Below are 10,495 nucleotides of genomic sequence, written 5' to 3'. Positions count from 1 at the left end.
ATCCCTGGACTCTGGGTACCTCATTTCCTTCAGGTTTGGGTTATCTGACTTTTCTACCCAAGTATTTATTACTGCAGACTTGGAAGTAATGTCCCTGTATCCAGATCTGTGGCCATCTAATTCCTACTGAGAGGATTCTGATTTGGGAACCAGAGAATTTGCCTATAGGTGGCAGTGTAGAACAGAGTTTCTGTTCTTGCATTAATTTCCCGTGGCTGCTGTAACAAATGATCACAAACTTGGAGGCTTTAAACAATAGAAAACAATTTTTCCAAGTTCCAGAGGCCAAAAGTCTGAAATAAATATCACTGAGCCAAAAGCAAGGTATTGAGAGGGTACTCCCCTCTGAAGGCTCTGGTAGCTGCTGCCATTTCTTGGTTTGTAGTCACATCACTCCCATCTTCTGCCTCCATGGTCACATTGCTGCCTCCTCTAGTGTCTGTGTCAAGTCTCTATCTGCCTCACTTTTGTAGTGACACTTGTGATTGCATTAAGAGTTCATCCATTTAATTCAGGTAATTGCTCCACCTCCAGATTGTTACTTTAATTATGCAGATGTGTCTGCATAGGCTTTGCTAAATAAGATATCAGGTTTTACAGGTTCCAGGGTTTAGGACCTGATATCTTTGGGGGCCATTATTTAACTTACTGTAGTGAACAAGTGAGATCAAATAACACTAAGTTTAATCCCAGAGCCAGCATTCATTATCTGTGTGGAAATAGGTGATGGTGCAAACTTTTTATATTTTAGTTTCTTCATCTGAAAAAAATCAGCATACATACTACATATCTCATATAATTATTGTCAGCTACAAATCAGAAAATACATGCAAAAAGTCATCAAAGTACATGTCCCTAATGCAGTGTTAAATGTAAGTTCTTACATTATGATAGAGGATTGGAAGGATCAGTTGAATTAAATTGCAGACAGCCTATATACTACACTAAGGAGTTTAATACTGGCAGGGGTGGGGGGATTTGGGGGGCATACAGGAATCATTTAGGTTCTTATGCAAATGAGTCATAAGATAAGAGAGGGGCATTAAAAATTAATCTGGTATCTGTGGACAGAATTGAGAAAAGAAAGAGGAAAATTCATTGAAATGATTCAGGGAGATTTATTGACATGAACTAAAGAGAAACAGTATCTCTGAGAAGTAAAGACCTTCTATGTCTTTCCCAGCCCATAAGCTCCAGGAAGGCAGAAGCAATGCCATTATTTTTACCTATATGATGAATGATTGCCTCTCCAGAGTTCTAAAGAATTTTCTGTTTGTGGAGATCCCTGGGTGGCGCAGCGGTTTGGCGCCTGCCTTTGGCCCAGGTTGCGATCCTGGAGACTGGGGATCGAGTCCCACGTCGGGCTCCCGGTGCATGGAGCCTGCTTCTCCCTCTGCCTGTGCCTCTCTTTCTCTCTGTGTGACTATCATAAAAAAAAAGAAATTTCTGTTTGTAACATACATTCACCTTCAATTAATTATGAATACTATCAACCATAATGGGAAGAAGATGGGTCTCTAAAATGGAATAAAGATATTCACAAAACTAAAGGATGCTACTTAGAAAAGATGAGAAGTTATGTCCGGAATGAAGTGAAAGTAACTTTTGCTTCTGAGGTTGGCATCATATCTGATGGCATGGAGGACTGTGTGGAAAAAATACTGTGGGCAAAATATGTCTAGAAAATAACACTACTGATCTGCCAAATCACAGCCATTATTTTAAATTCTAAGGGCACTGAATATTTATATAAGAATCATATTAGATGAGAATCTTGACTAGAAGTTGCTAGGATAGTGGAGAATATATTTTGCTGTGCTCAAGATGCCAGGAAGGAAATGGTACCAATTAAGCTTTAGGATGTTTGTCAGGTAAGCTGTATCTGTAAGTGGAGAGTAGAGGTGGCTGAGACAGAAAGAAAAAACTTTCTTCCTGACTTTAGCATCTGTGCTGCCAAAGTGAGCACTCTTCCTGATGTTAGGGTTTTAATTTATTTCAGTAATATACTGTATGGTTGTCCTTTTCACACACATATCCATGTGGGTTTATTTTCCTTCTCCTACTAGATTATAAATCTCATTAATCCCAGGCCTTAATATTTTCCCTTCTCTGTCTTTCTTAAATATCAGCACTAGGAAAAGTGCTTTGAAATGCCTTTTTTTAATGAAATGCTTTTTTTGAGTTTACTTCATAAAGTGGCTCCCTAAAATTTAGCCAAATACATCTCTTACTATAATCTGCATTTTCAGTAATGTTACTCTAATGGAAAAATTTCTTCACCTACATCTGCTTGGTTTAGTTGTCCTTTCAATTTATCATTAATTTAGTTTAATATCTTCAGTCACCAAGGAGAACCATAAAAGTGGATTTTAAAACCTTTTATCCTTTTAAAAGAAAATGCATCGAATTTCAACTTTTCTGGAGATTTTGAGATACTAAAACATATTGAACAAAAGTTAAAGTCTACACAAGGCTTAGTATAAAAAAATACATGGTGAACTTTAGTAGAGCAGAAAAGAAAGCTCTGTTATCTTCTCCAGTTGGTATATTCATTCAGTAGTCACAGAAATATAAGTAAGGGAGGATAGCACATTTTCTTTATGGAGTGAAGGTTTTTGCTTAAATCTAGTGCTTGTGTTTGCATATTAAAAAGCTATTTAGGGGTGCCTGGGTGGCCCAATGGGTTAAGTTTCAGCTCAGGTTATGATTTCAAGGCGGTAAGATGGAGCCCCGTATTGGGCTCTGGGTTCAGCAGGGAGTCTGCCTGAGATTCTCTCTTTCTCTCTCATTTGAACTCTCTAAAACAAATAAATCTCTAAAAAAATAAAAATAAATTTAAAAAGGATATTTATTTGCAGGATGATATGAGTTCAATGCAGCCATCCAAATATCTCTAATATTAAGAGAGGAGAAAAGGCAAGATGGCAGAAGAGTAGGGTCCCCAAGTCACCTGTCCCCACCAAATTACCTAGATAATCTTCAAATCATCCTGAAAATCTATGAATTCGGCCTGAGAATTAAAGAGAGAACACCTGGAATGCTACAGTGAGAAGAGTTTGCGCTTCTACCAGGGTAGGAAGACGGGAAAAAAGAAATAAAGAAACAAAAGGCCTCCAAGGGGGAGGGGCCCCGCGAGGAGCCAGGGCTGAGGCCGGGGCGAGTGTCCCCAGGACAGGAGAGCCCCGTCCCGGAGGAGCAGGAGCTGCACCGACCTTCCCGGGGGAAAGGGGCTCACAGGCAGTTGGAGCAGGACCCCAGGAGGGCGGGGGTGCCCTCAGGCCCCCTGGGACACTAACAGACACCGCGCCCTGGGGAGAGCGCGCCGAGCTCCCTAAAGGGCTGCAGCGCACGCACGCATTGACCCGGAGCAGCTCGGAGGGGCTCGGGCGGCGGCTCGCGGGGAGGGGGCTGCGGGGCGGGAGCGCGAACCCACCAGCACAGGCCGGGAGCCCAGGGCGCCGGGGACACAGCCCAGGATCCGGCCTCCCCCCGGGTCGGGCAGAGGCCGGGAGGGCCCAGGACAGCGAGGACGCTCCTGCCCCGAGCTGAGCAGATCAGCGGCCCGGCCCGGAGCCTCCAGGCCCTGCAGACGGAGAGCTCTGGGGCTACTGCAGGAGCTGACTCCAGGGCTCCAGAGCTGGCCCCGCCACTGCGGTTGTTCCTCCTGGGGCCTCGCGGGGTAAACAACCCGCACTGAGCCCTGCACCAGGCAGGGGGCTGAGCAGCTCCCCCAAGTGCTAACACCTGAAAATCAGCACAGCAGGGCCCTCCCCCAGAGGACCAGCTAGACCGACAGGGGAAAAACAAATTATTAACCAAGCAGCACTGGAAAGTTCCAGGGGAAGTCGAGGGATTTACAGTATACAGAATCAGAGGATACTCCCCCTTGTTTTTTGTTTTTTGATTTCTGTTTCCCCCCCTTTTTCTTTTTTTCTTTTCTTCTCTTTTTTTTTCTTTTTCTATCTTCTTTTTTTCTTTTTCTTTTCTTCTTTCTCTTCCCTCTTTTTCTCCTTTTCCCAATACAACTTGTTTTTGGCCACTCTGCACTGAGCAAAATGATTAGAAGGAAAACCTCACCTCCAAAGAAAGAATCACAACTAGTCCACTCTCCCACGGAGTTACAAAATCTGGATTACAATTCAATGCCAGAAAGCCAATTCAGAAGCACTATTATACAGCTACTGGTCACTCTAGAAAAAAGCAAAGGACTCAAGAGACTTCATGACTGCAGAATTTAGATCTAATCAGGCAGAACTTAAAAATCAATTGAATGAGATGCAATCCAAACTAGAGGTCCTAACGACGAGGGTTAATAAGGTGGAAGAATGAGTGAGTGACATAGAAGACAAGTTGATGGCAAAGAGAGAAACTGAGGAAAAAAGAGACAAACAATTAAAAGATCATGAGGATACATTAAGGGAAATAAGTGACAGTGTGAGGAAGAAAAATCTACATTTAATTGGGGTTTCCGAGGGCGCTGAAACGGCCAGAGGGCCAGAATATGTATTCCTAATCTGGGCAGAAAAACAGGCATTCAGATCCAGGAAATAGAGAGATCCCCCCTTAAATTCAATAAAAACCCTTCAGCACCTCGACACTTGAGAGTGAAAATTGCAAATTCCAAAGATAAAGAGAAGGTCCTTAAAACAGCAAGAGACAAGAAATCCCTAATTTATATGGGGATGAATATCAGATTAACAGCAGACCTCTCCACAGAGACCTGGCAGGCCAGAAAGGGCTGGCAGGATATATTCAGGGTCCTAAATGAGAAAAACATGCAGCCAAGAATACTTTATCCAGCAAGGCTCTCATTCAGAATGGAAGGAGAGATAAAGAGCTTCCAAGACAGGCAGGAACTGAAAGAATATGTGACCTCCAAACCAGCTCTGCAAGAAATTTTAAGGGGGACTCTCAAAATTCCCCTTTAAGGAAGAAGTCCACTGGAACAATCCACAAAAACAGGGACTAAATAGGTATCATGATGACACTAAACTCATATCTTTCAATAGTAACTCTGAACGTGAACGGGCTTAATGACCCCATCAAAAGGCGCAGGCTGTCAGACTGGATAAAAAAGCAGGACCCATCTATTTGCTCTCTACAAGAGACTCATTTTAGACAGAAGGACACCTACAGCCTGAAAATTAAAGTTTGGAGAACCATTTACCATTCAAATGGTCCCCAAAAGAAAGCAGGAGCAGCCATCCTTATATCAGATAAACTAAAATTTACCCTGAAGACTGTAGTGAGAGATGAAGAGGGACACTATATCATACTTAAAGGATCTATCCAACAAGAGGACTTAACAATCCTCAATATATATGCCCCGAATGTGGGAGCTTCCAAATATATCAATCACTTAATAACCAAAGTTAAGACATACTTAGATAATAATACACTTATACTTGGTGACTTCAATCTAGCGCTTTCTACACTGGATAGGTCTTCTAAGCACAACATTTCTAAAGAAACGAGAGCTTTAAATGATACACTGGACCAGATGGATTTCACAGATATCTACAGAACTTTACATCCAAACGCAAATGAATACACATTCTTCTCAAGTTCACGTGGAACTTTCTCCAGAATAGACCACATACCTGCATCACAATTCAGGTCTGAACCGATTTCAAAAGATTGGGATCGTCCCTTGTGTATTCTCAGATCATAATGCCTTGAAACTAGAACTAAATCACAAGAAGTTTGGAAGGACTTCAAACACGTGGAGGTTAAGGACTATCCTGCTAAAAGATGAAAGGGTCAACCAGGAAATTAAGGAGAAATTATAAAGATTCTAATGAGAATGAAGATACTACCGTTTAAGACCTTTGGGATACAGCAAAAGCAGTCCTGAGGGGGAAATACATCGCAATACTAGCAGCCATCCAAAAACTGGAAAGAACTCAAATACAAAAGCTAACCTTACACCTAAAGGAGCTAGAGAAAAAAGAAAAAAAAACAGCAAATAGATCCTACACCCAGCAGAAGAAGAGAGTTAATAAAGATTCGAGCAGAACTCAACGAAATCGAGACCAGAAGAACTGTGGAACAGATCAACAAAACCAGGAGTTGGTCCTTTGAAAGAATTAATAAGATAGATAAACCATTAGCCAACCTTATTAAAAAGAAGAGAGAGAAGACTCAAATTAATAAAATCATGAATGAGAAAGGAGAGATCAACCAACACCAAGGAAATACAAACGATTTTAAAAACATATATGAGCAGCTATATGCCAATAAATTAGGCAATCTAGAATAAATGGATGCATTTCTGGAAAACCACAAACTACCAAAACTGGAACAGGAAGAAATAGAAAACCTGAACGGCCAATAACCAGGGAGGAAATTGAAGCAGTCATCAAAACCCTCCCAAGACACAAAAGTCTGGGGCCAGATGGCTTCCCAGGGGAATTCTATCAAACGTTTAAAGAAGAAACCATACCTATTCTACTAAAGCTGTTTGGAAAGATAGAAAGAGATGGAGTACTTCCAAAGTCGTTCTATGAGGCCTGGCATCACCTTAATTCCAAAACCAGACAAAGACCCCACCAAAAAGGAGAATCATAGACCAATATCTCTGATGAACATGGATGTCAAAATTCTCAACAAGATACTAGCCAATAGGATCCAACAGTACGTTAAGATTATTCACCATAACCAAGTAGGATTTATCCCCGGGATGCAAGGCTGGTTCAACACTCATAAAACAATCAATGTGACTCATCATATCAGCAAGAGAAAAAACAAGAACCATGTGATTCTCTCATTAGATGCAGAGAAAGCATTTGACAAAATACAGCGTCCATTCCTGATCAAAACACTTCAGAGTGTAGGGATAGAGGGAACATTCCTAACATCTTAAAGCCATCTATGAAAAGCCCACAGCAAATACCATTCTCAATGGAGAAGCACTGGCAGCCTTTCCCCAAAGATCAGGAACAAGACAGGGATGTCCACTCTCACCACTGCTATTCAACATAGTCCTGGAAGTCCTAGCCTTAGCAATCAGACAACAAAAAGACATTAAAGGTATTCAAATTGGCAAAGAAGTCAAACTCTCCGTCTTTGCTGATGACATGATACTCTACATAGAAAACCCAAAAGCCTCCACCCCAAGATTGCTAGAATTCATACAGCAATTTGGCAGCGTGGCAGGATACAAAATCAATGCCCGGAAGTCAGTGGCATTTCTATACACTAACAATGAGACTGAAGAAAGAGAAATTAAGGAGTCAATCCCATTTACAATTGTACCCAAAAGCATAAGATACCTAGGAATAAACCTAACCAAAGATGTAAAGGATCTATACCCTAAAAACTATAGAACACTTCTGAAAGAAATTGAGGAAGACACAAAGAGATGGAAAAATATTCCATGCTCATGGATTGGCAGAATTAATATTATGAAAATGTCAATGTTACCCAGGGCAATTTACACGTTTAATACAATCCCTATGAAAATACCATGGACTTTCTTCAGAGAGTTGGAACAAATTATTTTAAAATTGGTGTGGAATCAGAAAAGACCCCGAATAGCCAGGGGAATTTTAAAAAAGAAAACCAGGGATCCCTGGGTGGCGCAGCGGTTTGGCGCCTGCCTTTGGCCCAGAGCACGATCCTGGAGACCCGGGACTGAATCCCACGTCAGGCTCCCGGTGCATGGAGCCTGCTTCTCTCTCTGCCTCCCTCTCTCTCTCTCTCTCTCTCTCTCTCTCTCTCTGACTATCATAAATAAATAAAAATTTAAAAAAAGCTTGTTTAAAAAAAATAAAATAAAATAAAAAAGAAAACCATAGCTGGGGGCATCACAATGCCAGATTTCAGGTTGTACTACAAAGCTGTGGTCATCAAGACAGGGTGGTACTGGCACAAAAACAGACACATAGATCAGGGGAACAGAATAGAGAACCCAGAAGTGGACACTCAACTTTATGGTCAACTAATATTCGACAAAGGAGGAAAGACTATCCACTGGAAGAAAGACAGTCTCTTCAATAAATGGTGCTAGGAAAATTGGACATCCACATGCAGAAGAATGAAACTAGACCACTCTCTTGCACCAGACACAAAGATAAACTCAAAATGGATGAAACATCTAGATGTGAGACAAGATTCCATCAAAATCCTAGAGGAGAACACAGGCAACACCCTTTTTGAATTCGGCAACAGTAACTTCTTGCAAGATACATCCATGAAGGCAAAAGAAACGAAAGCAAAAATGAACTACTGGGGCTTCATCAAGATAAGAAGCTTTTGCACAGCAAAGGATACAGTCAACAAAACTAAAAGACAACCTACAGAATGGGAGAAGATATTTGCAAATGACGTATCAGATGAAGGGCTAATTTCCAAGATTTATAAAGAACTTATTAAGCTCAACACCAAAGAAACAAACAATCCAATCATGAAATGGGCAAAAGACATGAACAGAAATCTCACAGAGGAAGACATAGACATGGCCAACAAGCACATGAGCAAATGCCCTGCATCACTGGCCATCAGGGAAATACAAATCAGAACCACAATGAGATACCACCTCACACCAGTGAGAATGGGGAAAATTAACAAGGCTGGAAACCACAAACGTTGGAGAGGATGCAGAGAAAAGGGAACCCTCTTGCACGCTTGGTCGGAATGTGAACTGGTGCAGGCCACTCTGGAGAACTGTATGGAGGTTCCTCAAAGAGTTAAAAATAGACCTGCCCTATGACCCAGCAATTGCACTGCTGGGGATTTACCCCAAAGATACAGATGCAGTGAAACGACGGGACACCTGCACCCTGATGTTTCTAGCAGCAATGTCCACAATAGCCAAACTGTGGAAGGAGCCTCGGTGTCCATCGAAAGATGAATGGATAAAGAAGATGTGAAAGGGAATAGAGGGGAAGGGAGAAGAAATGGGTAGGAAATATCAGAAAGGGAGGCAGAACATGGAAGACTCTTAACTCTGGGAAACGAACTAGGGGTGGTGGACGGAGAGGAGGGCGGGGAGTGGGGGTGACTGGGTTGTGGGCACTGAGGGGGGCACTTGATGGGATGAGCACTGGGTGTTATTCTGTATGTTGGCATATTGAACAGCAATAAAAAATAAATTTTTATTAGAAAAAAAGAAAGAAAGAAAGAAAGAAAGAAAGAAGAAAGAAAGAAAGAAGAAGGAAAGAAGGAAGAAAGAAAGAAAGAAAGAAAGAAAGAAAGAAAGAAGAAAGAAAGAAAGAAAGAAAGAAAGAAGAAAGAAGAAAGAGAAAGAAAGAAAGAAAGAAGAAAGAAAGAAAGAAAAGAAAGAAAAAGAAAGAAAGAAAGAAAAGAAAGAAAGAAAGAAAGAAAGAAAGAAGAAAGAAAGAAAAGGGATCCTGGGTGCGCAGCGGTTTGGCGCCTGCCTTTGGCCCAGGGCGTGATCCTGGAGACCCGGGATCGAATCCCACATCGGGCTCCCGGTGCATGGAGCCTGCTTCTCCCTCTGCCTCTCTCTCTCTCTCTCTCTGTGTGTGACTATCATAAAAAAAAAGCAGTGGTTAATTTTTTGGAATAAGTTTAAAAAGGACATCAGAATTTTATGCTTTTTCAGAATTTCCTGCCTTATACTGAAATACAACATCCTTATTTCTAATGGCTCAGTTTGAATTGCTATGCACAGCAAGGGACAAGAGGCCTAGGGGCCGAAAGCAAGACCGAGGGTAATTCAGGAGTGTCACAACCCTTCCAGGGACAAGTACCAAGTCAAAAAAAGTGTTTTTCTCATCTCTTGAGAAGAGATGAAGAAATGAAACATCGTAAGTATGTCAGATGGGTTTTTTGTATGATACACTAGAAAACAATCTCTGAAATTTTATTCCAAGCTTTGTACACACTCCTTCAAATACTTCATCCACTCGAAACTAGCTAGGAGCTCAAAAGTATATTTGCTTGAATGCTAAGTGACCTCAACAGGAGCTATAGTCAGGGTGCCACCACCCAATTTATGTGACTGATAAGTTTTAAAAGGGGCAATATGAGAGTTTACAGACATCGATAATAGCTTCAAATATGACTCGCATATGTAAGGAAACCTTTTAAGGTATCTTAACCGGTCCAGAAACCCAGACAGTTAGTATTCTGTTTTCCATTTTCGTTTTCATTAAATCGTCCTCAATCAGCAATGTGACTAAGATAAATAGACAGCAGTACACGAGATAAAAATAGGAAGGCTCCTCAAAAACTCTCCTTAAATTCTATGCATGATTCATATTCAGCTTGAAAACCATTAGTTAAGAATGAAATAGCCAAAGATTCTAGCATATGAAGTGTGATGTATACCAACTTCTTAACCCTACAATATAATGGTAGGAAAGCTAACTCTGAAACCAAAACTCCATACCTAAAATAATTAGTACCAATACTTAGAATATAGCAAGATTTATTTTTCTTCCATTGTCTCTTACTTTCCACACAATAAGACAGGACATTATCAGGGTTGCCTGAACTATGTATGAAGTCAAGTCTATTTTTTTCTATCTGG

General features: G+C 41.2%; 2 long non-coding RNA genes across 6 annotated transcripts in view; one reads left to right on the top strand and one right to left on the bottom strand.

The window, feature by feature from the left end:
* The window catches only part of LOC118354156 (uncharacterized), a 67,582-nt gene that overhangs the window by 30,470 nt on the left and 26,617 nt on the right, over positions 1–10,495 (top strand). The gene's annotated exons all lie outside the window — the stretch shown is intronic.
* The window catches only part of LOC112663786 (uncharacterized), a 31,825-nt gene that overhangs the window by 11,943 nt on the left and 9,387 nt on the right, over positions 1–10,495 (bottom strand). For 2 of the 3 annotated variants that reach the window (XR_007403706.1, XR_007403707.1), the window contains exon 4: positions 1,099–1,423. This is a non-coding gene — a long non-coding RNA (uncharacterized LOC112663786). Of the gene's footprint in view, positions 1–1,098; positions 1,424–10,495 lie in introns of those variants that run through there. The other variant, XR_007403708.1, reaches the window with a different exon arrangement.

Source organism: Canis lupus, chromosome 2, assembly GCF_003254725.2.
Source record: "Canis lupus dingo isolate Sandy chromosome 2, ASM325472v2, whole genome shotgun sequence".
Taxonomy (NCBI): Eukaryota; Metazoa; Chordata; class Mammalia; order Carnivora; family Canidae; genus Canis; species Canis lupus.
The sequence above is the reverse complement of the archived record's forward strand: the minus strand, read 5'-3'. Positions and strand labels throughout refer to the sequence as shown.